Below are 11,055 nucleotides of genomic sequence, written 5' to 3' on the forward strand. Positions count from 1 at the left end.
AAACACTTACACATTGACACAAGTAGCAAACCAAAACAGCTGCCAGGTCGATTAGGGGAGCATTGCGGGGAAAGCCTCATGATGGCCCATCATTCTGCTGAGAGTCGGAGCAATTTAAAAGTTAATTAGGCTACTTAATTAAGTGCTCACATCACAGAGGAGATAAAGCAAATTAGCTGAACACTAGTAACAAAGGGAGATAGGTGCCTGAAGCAGAGTGAATGGCTACTCAGACAGACAGGTTAATAACGGAGAGGAGAGGAGTCAAACAGGTCTTTCTTCCTTCCATTTTTAAAGTGAGCCTTAATTCTCTTGGACATGAATTAAAAAGCCCTTTTTTTTAAAAAAAAAAAAAAAAGGTCATACAAAAAGGTTATCAAAATGAAGCAGGAAGAAGCAAATAGTGTCCCATTGAAGCAATTCATAGGGTTTGCAGGTAACCATCTTCCAAAAAACAGCTACACACTTTCCCTTTTGTTCTCCATGTAGCAAATGCGTTGATACATTTCTGAGATCATGCACTGATAATTTCCTAAATATTCTGAAGGAAGAGGACAAAATATCACCCTGCAATAGAAAAGAATTATTATACAGTCACAGCTCCAGTAAAAACAACCTAAAAGAAAAAAATCACACAATTTCTAACATGCATGGAGATAAAATATATGGTACTTATATGTTATTATAGAAATTATTAAATTGATAAAAATCCCTTTATAGCTCTTTGCAGCAGAAAAGAGAGCTCTAGCTACTGTTTCTGTTGTGAATTTGCTTGTTTCAACCAATAAGTAGGCCAAATACCATCAGTCAATGGACACTTAAACTCAAGAGATGGCAATCAGGTTTTTTTTTTATTAAAAAAAAAAATCCTTTAATTACCATCACTTCCTCAAAAGAATACTGGAAACTATATTTTGATGAGGGTTCTGAACACTCCCTCTTATGGTTCCCCGGCTTCCCTCCAAAGAAAACACTTCCCTGGGGGAAGGGAATTACAGTGAAATAAGTTTAAGCTGCAGATATAAGATGCAGATATTGTTACGAAAAAGGAGCAATGCTGCTGAGTGCTCCAGATGGCTGGAAAGCCAAACAGGATGTTGATGTTTTCAGACTGTACCGTGTATTCTCTGGTTCACGAGAGAGCTGCGTTTGGATAAAAACAGCTCTGAAGGAAAGGCTTGCATACCAGAAATTCCTGTGGTGAGATAAGGATTCCCGTCCCGGGGAAGGTTGCTAAGCAACGACAGTCGGACAGTGGAAAACTACTGACACCTGGGGCTGGCTCAGTCAGAGCCGGGAAAGCGAAAGTTGTTTTGACTTTGAGACAGCTTGGAGTTTGCCTGCCTGAGTGAGAGGCAGAAAGACAGCTCAAAAGGAGCTTTTGGATTTTTACTAGCTCGAGAGTGGAGAGCTGAGACTTGAGTTCAGCATGGATGCCAAGAAGGGGGGAGTGCCCCTGAGTGCCGTGGTTCAGGATGAACACAGCCGGCATGCTGCACTGGAAGTAAAGGACAGGGGGAGGGAAGAACGGAGTTCTAATTCCCCCACTGATGAGGCTACTGGAAAGGATGCTGTAGCTTTGAACGTTGTACAGTGCTACAATTGTGGACAGGCTGGGCATCTTCAGCGGAACTGTAAGAAGCCACGTCAGCCAAAAGGAGCGAAGGGCCGCTCAGCAAAGCCTGAGGCGTCAGGCAAAGGTCATACCAAGCCTATGGTGGAACCTGCAAGGGCTTTGATGGCGAAAGGAACCACGCCAGATGTTGGGAACGTGTTTATTATCGACACTGCAGCGACGGTTCATATGTCCCCACACAGAGGACTCTTTTCATCGTTTAAGAAGCAAAGCTTCGCTGTGACACAGGCCAACGGTCAGGAGCTGGAAGCGGCCGGCGTGGGGACTGTCTATCTTAAGAGTCTGAACTTGACAATAAACAATGTTTACTTGGTTCCTGAACTGAAGTTCAATCTGCTGAGTGTTTCGCAGATTGCAAAGAAAGGACTGAGACTGTCCTATGATGATAAGAGCTGCGAGATCTTCAAAGATGGAGAGTTATATCTTTCTGCCAGACAGAAAGGTGGACTGTATTTGTTGGACTTTGAGCAAAGTGATTACATGGAATGTAATTCTGAGTCTAACTTGATTTCTCTTGCAGGTGTGAGCAAGAAGAAGACCGGAGTCAACAGAGCATTTCAGCGGGTGTATGCTGATGTGATTGGTCCTCTAGAACCATCTAGAGGCAATGCAAGATTTTATCTTGTGTGTGTGGATCATTTCTCTAACTTTGTCTGGGTTTATGTGTTAAAGAAACCACAGGAAGCCTTGGAAAGGTTTCAAGAGTTTTGTGACAAGGTTAAAGACATGCATGATGCTAACATTGATTGTCTTTTGACAGATGAGAAGCAGATTTTTCTTTTACAGGATTTCCAGAGGTTCCTGCAGAAGAAGGGGATCAGACACAAGATTGCTGTTTCAGCGGAAGCGTGGAACAGGGGTGTCTGTGTAAAAGTGAACAAAGAATTGCAAAAGGGGATGAATGCGCAATTGCTTAGTTCACATCTGCCACATGAGTTCTGGGCGGAGTCACTCATGTCGTTTTGTCATGCATGGGTGAGAAAGGTTTCGAAAGAGTTGGGAAGTTCTCCTTTTGAGAAACTGTTCCGGAGAAAACCTTCTGTTGCCCATTTCAAGGTTTTTGGGTCTCATGTGAGGACAGAAGCTCCAGGTGGAGTAAAGAATGCCAGAGGCATTTTTGTGGGATATGAAAAGGGTCTCTACAGAGTAATTTTGTCTGAATCTGGTCAGGTGATTCTTACAAAATTTCTAGAGAGTGCTCCTGAAAAGGAGAGAGTCATAGTGCACACATTTCCCACAGCGGACGATTCTGATGATGATGATTTCACAGAGTACAGTGGTACTGAGAGTGATGACACTGATAGCTCGGAGAGCTCAGTCGTCACAGTCATTGAGAGGAAGTCTCACACAATGGATAGGCCTTCACAGGTAAAGGATGAACCACTGTTTGCTATTGGAACTGGTTCTCCTAAGAGTCCGGAGACTGAACCAGTGAGCAGAGAGGAACAGCACCTCATACGCAGGTCTGTGAGAGTCACAAAGGGTGAACCACCCAAAAGGTACTCAGAAGAGTATGCTAACTTAGCTGTTGCATGTGTTGCTGTTGTAAACAACCGAGGACAGGTTGGAGCTGTGTCTAAGTCAGAGACAAAGACACAACAGAGAGTTGCTAGCCAAGGGAATGCAGATGCACTCATTCCTTGGAAGCCAGACAACCAGAGAGGTACACTGGGGAAACCAGTGGCGGGTAGTTCCAAGGGTGGAACTGAAACAACAGGGGAGTGTTATGTATATAACAACTGTTTGTTTTCTTCTCTGGACCACGCTTTGCTTGCCGCAACATGCATTGATTCTTTTGGGGGAGGTTGTTACGAAAAAGGAGCAATGCTGCTGAGTGCTCCAGATGGCTGGAAAGCCAAACAGGATGTTGATGTTTTCAGACTGTACCGTGGGAATAAGGGACAGTCTATTATGTGCACTGAGCACCGGATGTTAGCTCAGAGTGTCACATGACCCTGTACTGGAAGTACATGGGTGGAGTTATTCTCTCTCTGCAGCTGGGTATCAGAGAGTGCAGACATGTTGTTCTCTGCACTGAGGAAAGACAGAAATAAAGGCATGTAAATACATTTCTGTCTGTCTCTTTCCCCTCCCTGGGGATGGCAGGGAGTGAGGGAGGAGGAGTGGTTGTGTTCTTCTCACGTTTGAGGAGAATCGGCCGATAAAGACCTCGCCTTGTCCTGCCGGGAGTCGCTGACGGGGAGGTCAAGGAATCAAAGCCGGGCACCTGGAGAGTGCCAAATTCCTCTGATTGATGGGCTTGATTCAACAGATATAAGCTTTCCATAATGTAAGTGTTGCAAGTCTGCAATTAAGTAATCCCACAAAGCATTTCGGTTTGCATGGGGTGGAGAGCAGTAGAAAACAGCGGCACCAATCCAGTCTATCGGAATGTGTCAAGTTGTATTTTCTTCTGCTGTCCAAAAATTATCCCCTAGTTTTAAGTAAAGCTTACCACCCCTCTCACTGTGGGCAATAGCACTTGTAATCTTGTAAACATCTCACAACCAAGTCATTAACAGGCCCACAGGCCCAGCATGTGATACAGTCTTGGCAATCCATATTCAATAAGAAGCACTCTAATTAAAACAGAAAAGCTGTCTTTTGGAATCACACAGCCGTTTTAAGATATCAAAATGTCTAAAGGCCCATGGTGGCAGGGGAGAAAGGGAGGGGGGGAGAAGAGAGTTTTCCTTAAGAAAATTTAGCACTAAGAGCATGCATAATATTGCGAAATCTCAACAGTTGCAAAGTGCATCTACTTGCCACCAAGAGCTGGTTACATCTCAATGAAATGTAGCTGTTGGCCAAAGGTTGAATTGGCTCATTGCCCTCTGTCAAGAAGAACATAAAATAAATCCTAAAAACAGTTCTGATGAAGTTATAGAAGTGCATGGGTTTGAAAACACTGTGGCTTAATGCCATTTAAATAGCACTGCCCATATCCATATTTGCAGCTTTACTGTCCTTATGGCTACTCCGAGATGAACTCAACACAACACATTTCTCTTGCTTTGTCCCAGTGAGCTGGTTCACTTTTGCATGTTCATGATTTGATAGCTGCACTCTCAGAGCAGCATATGAATGATGCTGGTTATGACTGGTGTAAAGAAGAATTCGCTGGATCCCTAGATCCAAACACAGGACAGAATACTCTCTGGTATGAGAGTCCCAGCAGAGGTTTTAAAACACAAAGCATGCAGCAAAGTAAAGTGTGGGAATAGAGGCTCTTAGACTTTTTTAATTATCCCATGTTAAGTTGCTTACAGCGTTTCCCCTTTCAATTCCCTTAGCATAGAATAGACTACACAGTTTTGTAAGGTAAAATGGTTTTTACTTACAAACTTCCCAAAGGTCAGGTTCATGTGTTTTTGCATACAGCAGCAAGAAAACACAGAGAGAAATATGGGGAAAGGTTTCTGAACATGTGGTCTAAGCTTGGAGTGATCAAGCTCACACGTCCTATCTGGTTGGGTTTCACATGGTGGAAGAGGACAAACATCAGACAAAGAACTTTCCTAACTGTTTGTCACTGGAGGTGAGGGGCTGTGACCTAGCTAAGTCCTGGGAAACTGTTTACTCTACTTACTCAATGGTCTTAACCCCTTCACACATTAACTAAAGTTAAGAATGCTCTAATACAGGCATCCCCAACGTTCGGCCCTCCAGATGTTTTGGACTACAATTCCCATCATCCCTGACCACTGGTCCTGTTAGCTAGGGATCATGGGAGTTGTAGGCCAAAACATCTGGAGGGCCGCAGGTTGGGGAAGCCTGCTCTAGTATGAGGCTGCAATTTATCCCACAAATGAGTCACCAGGGAGAGCCTCCATACCTTCAGGGATATTTCACACATTTTTAGGCACATTACAATTTATTTATTTGATGTAAAAAGTGAATGCTAAAAACTGCTGGGATGTGTGTATGAGTTCAGATTTTTTTAAAGAGAGAAACATATGTACACACAGCAGAATATCGTATCTTTGGCTACCTGCTTCTTCTTCTTCTTCTTCTTCTTTGGCGATCACTCGTAGAAGAGTAAGATTGTCTTCCATAAACACAGTTTTAACAATGAGTCCATAAGTGACTGTGGAGGCCAATTCTGGATCCACACATCCTGCCACAGTGGGGACATTGGTTTCCAGGTGGGAGCTGATCACAGTGTGGATTTGCCAAGCGTGCCTTCCTCCTAGCACATTTCTCCCTTGCGTCCTGTGTTCGAGTGTCTTCAAAACCCATGACATCTTTGAGAAAGGCTGTTCTCCAGCTGGAGTGCTCACAGGCCAGTGTTTCCCAGTTGTCAGTGTTTATACTACATTTTTTAAGATTTGCCTTGAGACAGTCTTTAAACCTCTATTGTTGACCACCAGCATTATGCTTTCCATTTTTAAGTTTGGAATAGAGTAGTTGCTTTAGAAGATGATCATCAGGCTTCCGCACAACATGACCAGTCCAACAAAGTTGATGTTGAAGAATCATTGCTTCGACACTGGTGCACCATACATTTAAATCACTATTATACCACTTTAATACCACTTTAACAGTCATGGCTTCCCCCAGAGAATCCTGGGAGATGTAGTTTGGTAAGGGTCTGACAGTTGTATTCCCCTCACTGAGCTACAATTTAATGTGGTATAACAATTATTTTATCTTCCTTAGGAACTCTAGAATTGTAGCTCTAGGGTGTGAAACTGTGAGTCTAGGAGTAGCTCAGAACCGTTAACAAACAAAAGTTCCCAGGATTCTTTGAAGGAATCCATGTCTGGTATGATACGGCTTTAAATCTATAGTGTGGATGTGTGTCTCTAGGTCTCCTTGCCCAACCCCCAGCTCAGTGCAGGATCTTCAATGCAACTTTCTGGCAGATGGCCCTTCAATACATCCATCAAAAGATAGTCTACCATCTAGCAACCCTATCTGCAATAGTTCTTACCGTTGAAAAGTTTTTTCTAATGTTTAGCCAAAATCTGCTTCCCAGCTGAAGTCATGTGACCACAGCACAGCTCCCCCTGCTGAGCCAAAAGAAATAAAGAACATGAAAGTTAATCCACAACTGCAACTACAATTAGCAGCAAAATTAGCATCTTGGTGCATGTTACTGGGCTGGCAAACAGTTGCAGCTGGTAGACCACTGGACCTGATTGGGGTGATTTAGCCCTAAGTATGTTTAACTAAAGGGGACGCGGGTGGCGCTGTGGGTAAAACCTAAGCGCCTAGGACTTGCCGATCATCAGGTCGGCGGTTCAAATCCCCGCGGCGGGGTGCGCTCCCGTTGCTCGGTCCCAGCGCCTGCCAACCTAGCAGTTCGAAAGCACCTCCGGGTGCAAGTAGATAAATAGGTACCGCTTACCAGCAGGAAGGTAAACGGCGTTCCGTGTGCTGCGCTGGCTCGCCAGATGCAGCTTGTCACGCTGGCCACGTGACCCGGAAGTGTCTTCGGACAGCGCTGGCCCCCGGCCTCTTAAGCGAGATGGGCGCGCAACCCCAGAGTCAGACATGACTGGCCCGTACGGGCAGGGGTACCTTTACCTTATTTTTAACTAAAGGATGCCACTCTTTATAGGGGTCTGATAGTGACTGCCATCCTGCACAATCTGTTTTAGTACAATAAACACACAATTGTTGACCACTGTGCTGTATGCAGTCCATATAACCTTCATTTCATTCCTAGAAATTATAAGTGGTGTTGTCTCTATTAGAAATACAATAATATATTCCATTTTCTCTCTGCACTCTTGGGTTCAAGTTATTGATCTCCAGCTAATATTAATTACACATTTATAACTTGGGGTTTGCTACATTTCTGTAGAAACGTTTCATAAGTAACGGCCGTGCCAAGACTTTATGACATTGTTTTATAGCTGAGATGCAAACATAATCAGCCGTTTTGTGTTGTTTCTTGCTTAAAAACTGCAGCAAGCATTATAAACCACCTGCTGAATGCATGTTGTTAGCAGTGCCTGTGGAAAATGTTTCTATTCTGTCAGGCATATGCAGGCAATTAAAAATACAACCTTCCACACTGTGCTTTTCTTCTAGAAGAAAAATGGTGACGGTACTGCGTGCCCTTGTGTACCCCTGGAAAAAAGCACTGCTTCCACAATTATTATTTGATGTCTGTTTTTAACTTTTAGCTGTTTTCTATCATACCATTTTATGTTTTATTGCTATAAACGGCTCTGATATATTTTTTATCACATAGCGACACATAGGGCTACCTCTGATGATGGTTCAGAAACTTCAGCTAGCGCAGAATTCGGCGACCAGGGAGCAAGACACTTTGAGCATATTACACTGATCCTGGTCCGACTGCACTGATTACCAATTTGTTTCCGGGCCCAATTCCAAGTGCTGGTTTTGACCTATAAAGCCTTAAATGGCTCAGGACTGCAATACCTCAAGAACTGCCTCTTTCCATATGAAGCTACCCAGACCCTGAGATCATCTTCTGAGGCCCTCCTTCCTGTGCCTCCTCCTCAAGAGGCCCGGAGGGTGACAATACCAGAATGAGCCATCTCTGCAGTGGCTCCCCATCTGTGGAATACTCTCCCCAGGAAAGTTGGCTTGGCGCCTTCATAATACACCTTTAGGCACCAGGCAAAAACGTTCCTTTTTAACCAGGCCTTTGGTTGATCTGATTGATATCCTATGCCCTTTTAAAATGTGGGTTTTTTGGGAGGGGGGGCTATTGGGTTGTTGTTTTTATTTTTATTACGTATTTTGTGGCTTTATATCTTGATTTTATTCTGTGAACCGCCCTGAGACCCCTGTGTATAGGGCGGTATATAAATTCAATAAATAAATAAAAATAAATAAAATTAATTTAAAAAATAAATAGTAGGGAGAGGCACTAACCTGACCACTTTCACACTGCTTCTAGGATGCCATGATGATAGAACCTCTTGGTCCTCCTTCTCCAACTCCTAAAAACACATATTAGATGTGTTGCAGTTCAGACATTAAATGTATTGCTGTGGGGCTTGTAGCAGCCCAAGAGCTTTGGCTCTTTCCAACCTTACAATACCCTTGCTCAATGTCAGTGATGGCTGGTGCCCTTTGGGTTGGCATGGAGACCAACAGGAGGAGGAGGCAGTCACTGACAAGCAGACACTCATGAGTTTTGTCTCCCTGCTGCTCCCTGCTGGGTTCTACAAGGGCAACACTGAGGACAGACAGTGGCTGGTGGCAGTGCCCCATTTGCCCAAATGACCCAGCCTCCACTGTGCACTGGCCAGACTAGATGGAATCCAAAGGGTTGTGTGGCCTTCTTCATGCATACCAGAGCTTTTGCAGGGGGCTTTTCCTACTTTAGCCTCCTAAAACCCATCGTTGGCAGTTGACTGGTATCTAATTCACCATGAGATGGTGAAGCAAGAAGACTTAATCAGCAGACTCCCCAAATGAATGCAGGGAGGTGGTTTCAGCATATGTCTCTCTGAATGCAGCTTTAGAGCTGGAAGAGAATGTTTGATCATCTCCTTTAACCCTCTGCCAAAAGGCAGCATTCTCTATTCTTGAAGCATACATGTCCATCAAAAGTTATTTCCCCACTGTAAACCTCCAGACAATGAGATGGCACAACATCTCAAGATATTCCATTCTTCCATTGCTGAATTTGTACTATAAAATGCCAAGAAGCAATGTTAAGGTGTGTGTTTCCTCCCTATAAAATAATCTGAGGTATGTTGTTTTCCTCCCAGTGAGGTCTTGGAGATAAGAAATGCAGTAGCTCTGCCAGTTTCCCATTTTAATGATCCCTCATGTGTGCCACAGCTCAGTCCCCAAGCTGCAGTTCAATAATTTTTGTCATCTAAAACGAACCCAAGTTTCCAGTACAAGGACGCAGCCCCGACAACCCAATCTGACTTTCAAAATGACAAAATTGGGTAATTTTCCACATGGCAAAATTTTGCAAATATGCTAGATGAGATCGCCGCCCATAAGTTAAATGGGTATCCCTGTACGGATCACTGCTATTAAAGATGGAGAGCAAGAAAAACATTGGATGAAGACTTTCACGTCAAAGGAGCGGCAATATAGCTCTAGACTTTGCAACAGGGAACATTCTTTCATAAGGAACTTTGCCACAACCCCAAACTCAAGTTGCAATGAGAATTCTGACCCAGAGGCAGTGGAGCCAGCCAGATTGGGAGGCCTAGTGGCACAAGCCACAGAAGGGCTACTTCCTCATCCTGGCCACTGCAACAAGCATTAGCTGCCCTCAGCCAGAAGTCTCTATGATCCCCAGAGTAAGCACACACACCCTGTGCTGGATTCCACTAAGTGACTGGCCCCATCCAAACTAGAAACATTATGCTTCTGACTGAATGCTTACCCATGCAGGCTGCAGGCTGTAGGACTATCCCTTTAAGGCTGTTCAAGAAGATGGTAGAGCCTGGAAGGAACAGCTTTGCTCCAGACCATGTTAGAACAAAGTGTCAAACAGGAGCTGTCCATAGTCCTGTAACTCAAGCCTGACTTGTCTGTGTCCTGGTCCAGATCAGGGCTGGAAGTTGGAGTCCTGATGATAAACTTATGATTAAGTAATCACTCACAGTGAATAAGGACAGACTCCATCCAAACAGGGCTACCTACCTTCCTCTGTAGCCACACCTTGCATGATGCCCTCTCTTATACCAATTCTTCCCTTCTTTCCCCTTATGCTGCCATGATACAGATTCACAAAGATTATATCTGAGAAAATAAAAGCTATATTTTCGCAGCTGGCCAACTAACTCTTCTCTTTCTCTGTTATGTCATTGAAAAGACTTCTGCCATGTATCGGCTAACAGAGAAAATGTGCTCAACTGACAAAGTTCTATTTTGTCTCATGTTTTCATATTTATGTTGCTATTAAAGAAAAAAACAACTTACCAGAATCACAGGTTGGCCCAGTCCAGATACAATCCCATGATGTGAAATAACAGAAGCAAACCATGCATTAATGTTACAGATCATGAAGAAGAAGAACCAGGCAAGGTATTTGCAGTGCTCCTACCACTAGAGAGCAGATGGGCTTTACCTATTGCATGCACTTTACAAATCAATGCATTTTACACAGTGCTGTGGCTGATGGGAATTTGATGCCATTTTAAAAGTGAGTTATCGAAGAAAAGAGCAGATACTTACCTTCAGCTGTTATATATCTAGTATTTAATCTTTAGTGAACCTCAAGGACCAAAACAACTATAGAATCAATTCATCAGTTCAATTGCAACGGTGGAATCAATCATATCTAAATGGATTCCCAAGTTCAATGTCTACTCAAGTAATTGTTCACAACTCTATTTGGAGTGCTTCATAATCATTAGCTCACCTGTCCATTCTCCATATGTTTTTTTGGTGAAAAAACAGCACTTAAAGCTTTGACATAATTAATTCCAAATTGATTGATTTCTTCTTTTCTCCTGGCTGGCTTA

At 43.6% G+C, this 11,055-nt stretch overlaps 1 long non-coding RNA gene across 3 annotated transcripts; it reads right to left on the reverse strand.

Annotated features, from left to right (window-relative positions):
- Positions 1–3,911: 3,911 nt before the first annotated feature.
- LOC310761307 lies at positions 3,912–10,545 on the reverse strand. Of its 3 annotated transcripts, none has more exons than XR_014547363.1 (5): positions 10,511–10,545; positions 10,232–10,330; positions 8,492–8,559; positions 6,135–6,645; positions 3,912–5,633 (listed from the first exon to the last, which is right to left on the reverse strand). It is a non-coding gene; the product is annotated as an uncharacterized lncRNA (long non-coding RNA). The 3 variants fall into 3 exon arrangements; XR_014547364.1 differs by having other exon boundaries at positions 6,135–6,648; XR_014547362.1 differs by lacking the exon at positions 8,492–8,559.
- Between the last annotated feature and the right edge of the window lie 510 nt (positions 10,546–11,055).

The sequence above is a fragment of the Podarcis filfolensis genome (genome assembly GCF_964270895.1).
Source record: "Podarcis filfolensis genome assembly, chromosome: 4".
Classification (NCBI taxonomy): domain Eukaryota; kingdom Metazoa; phylum Chordata; class Lepidosauria; order Squamata; family Lacertidae; genus Podarcis; species Podarcis filfolensis.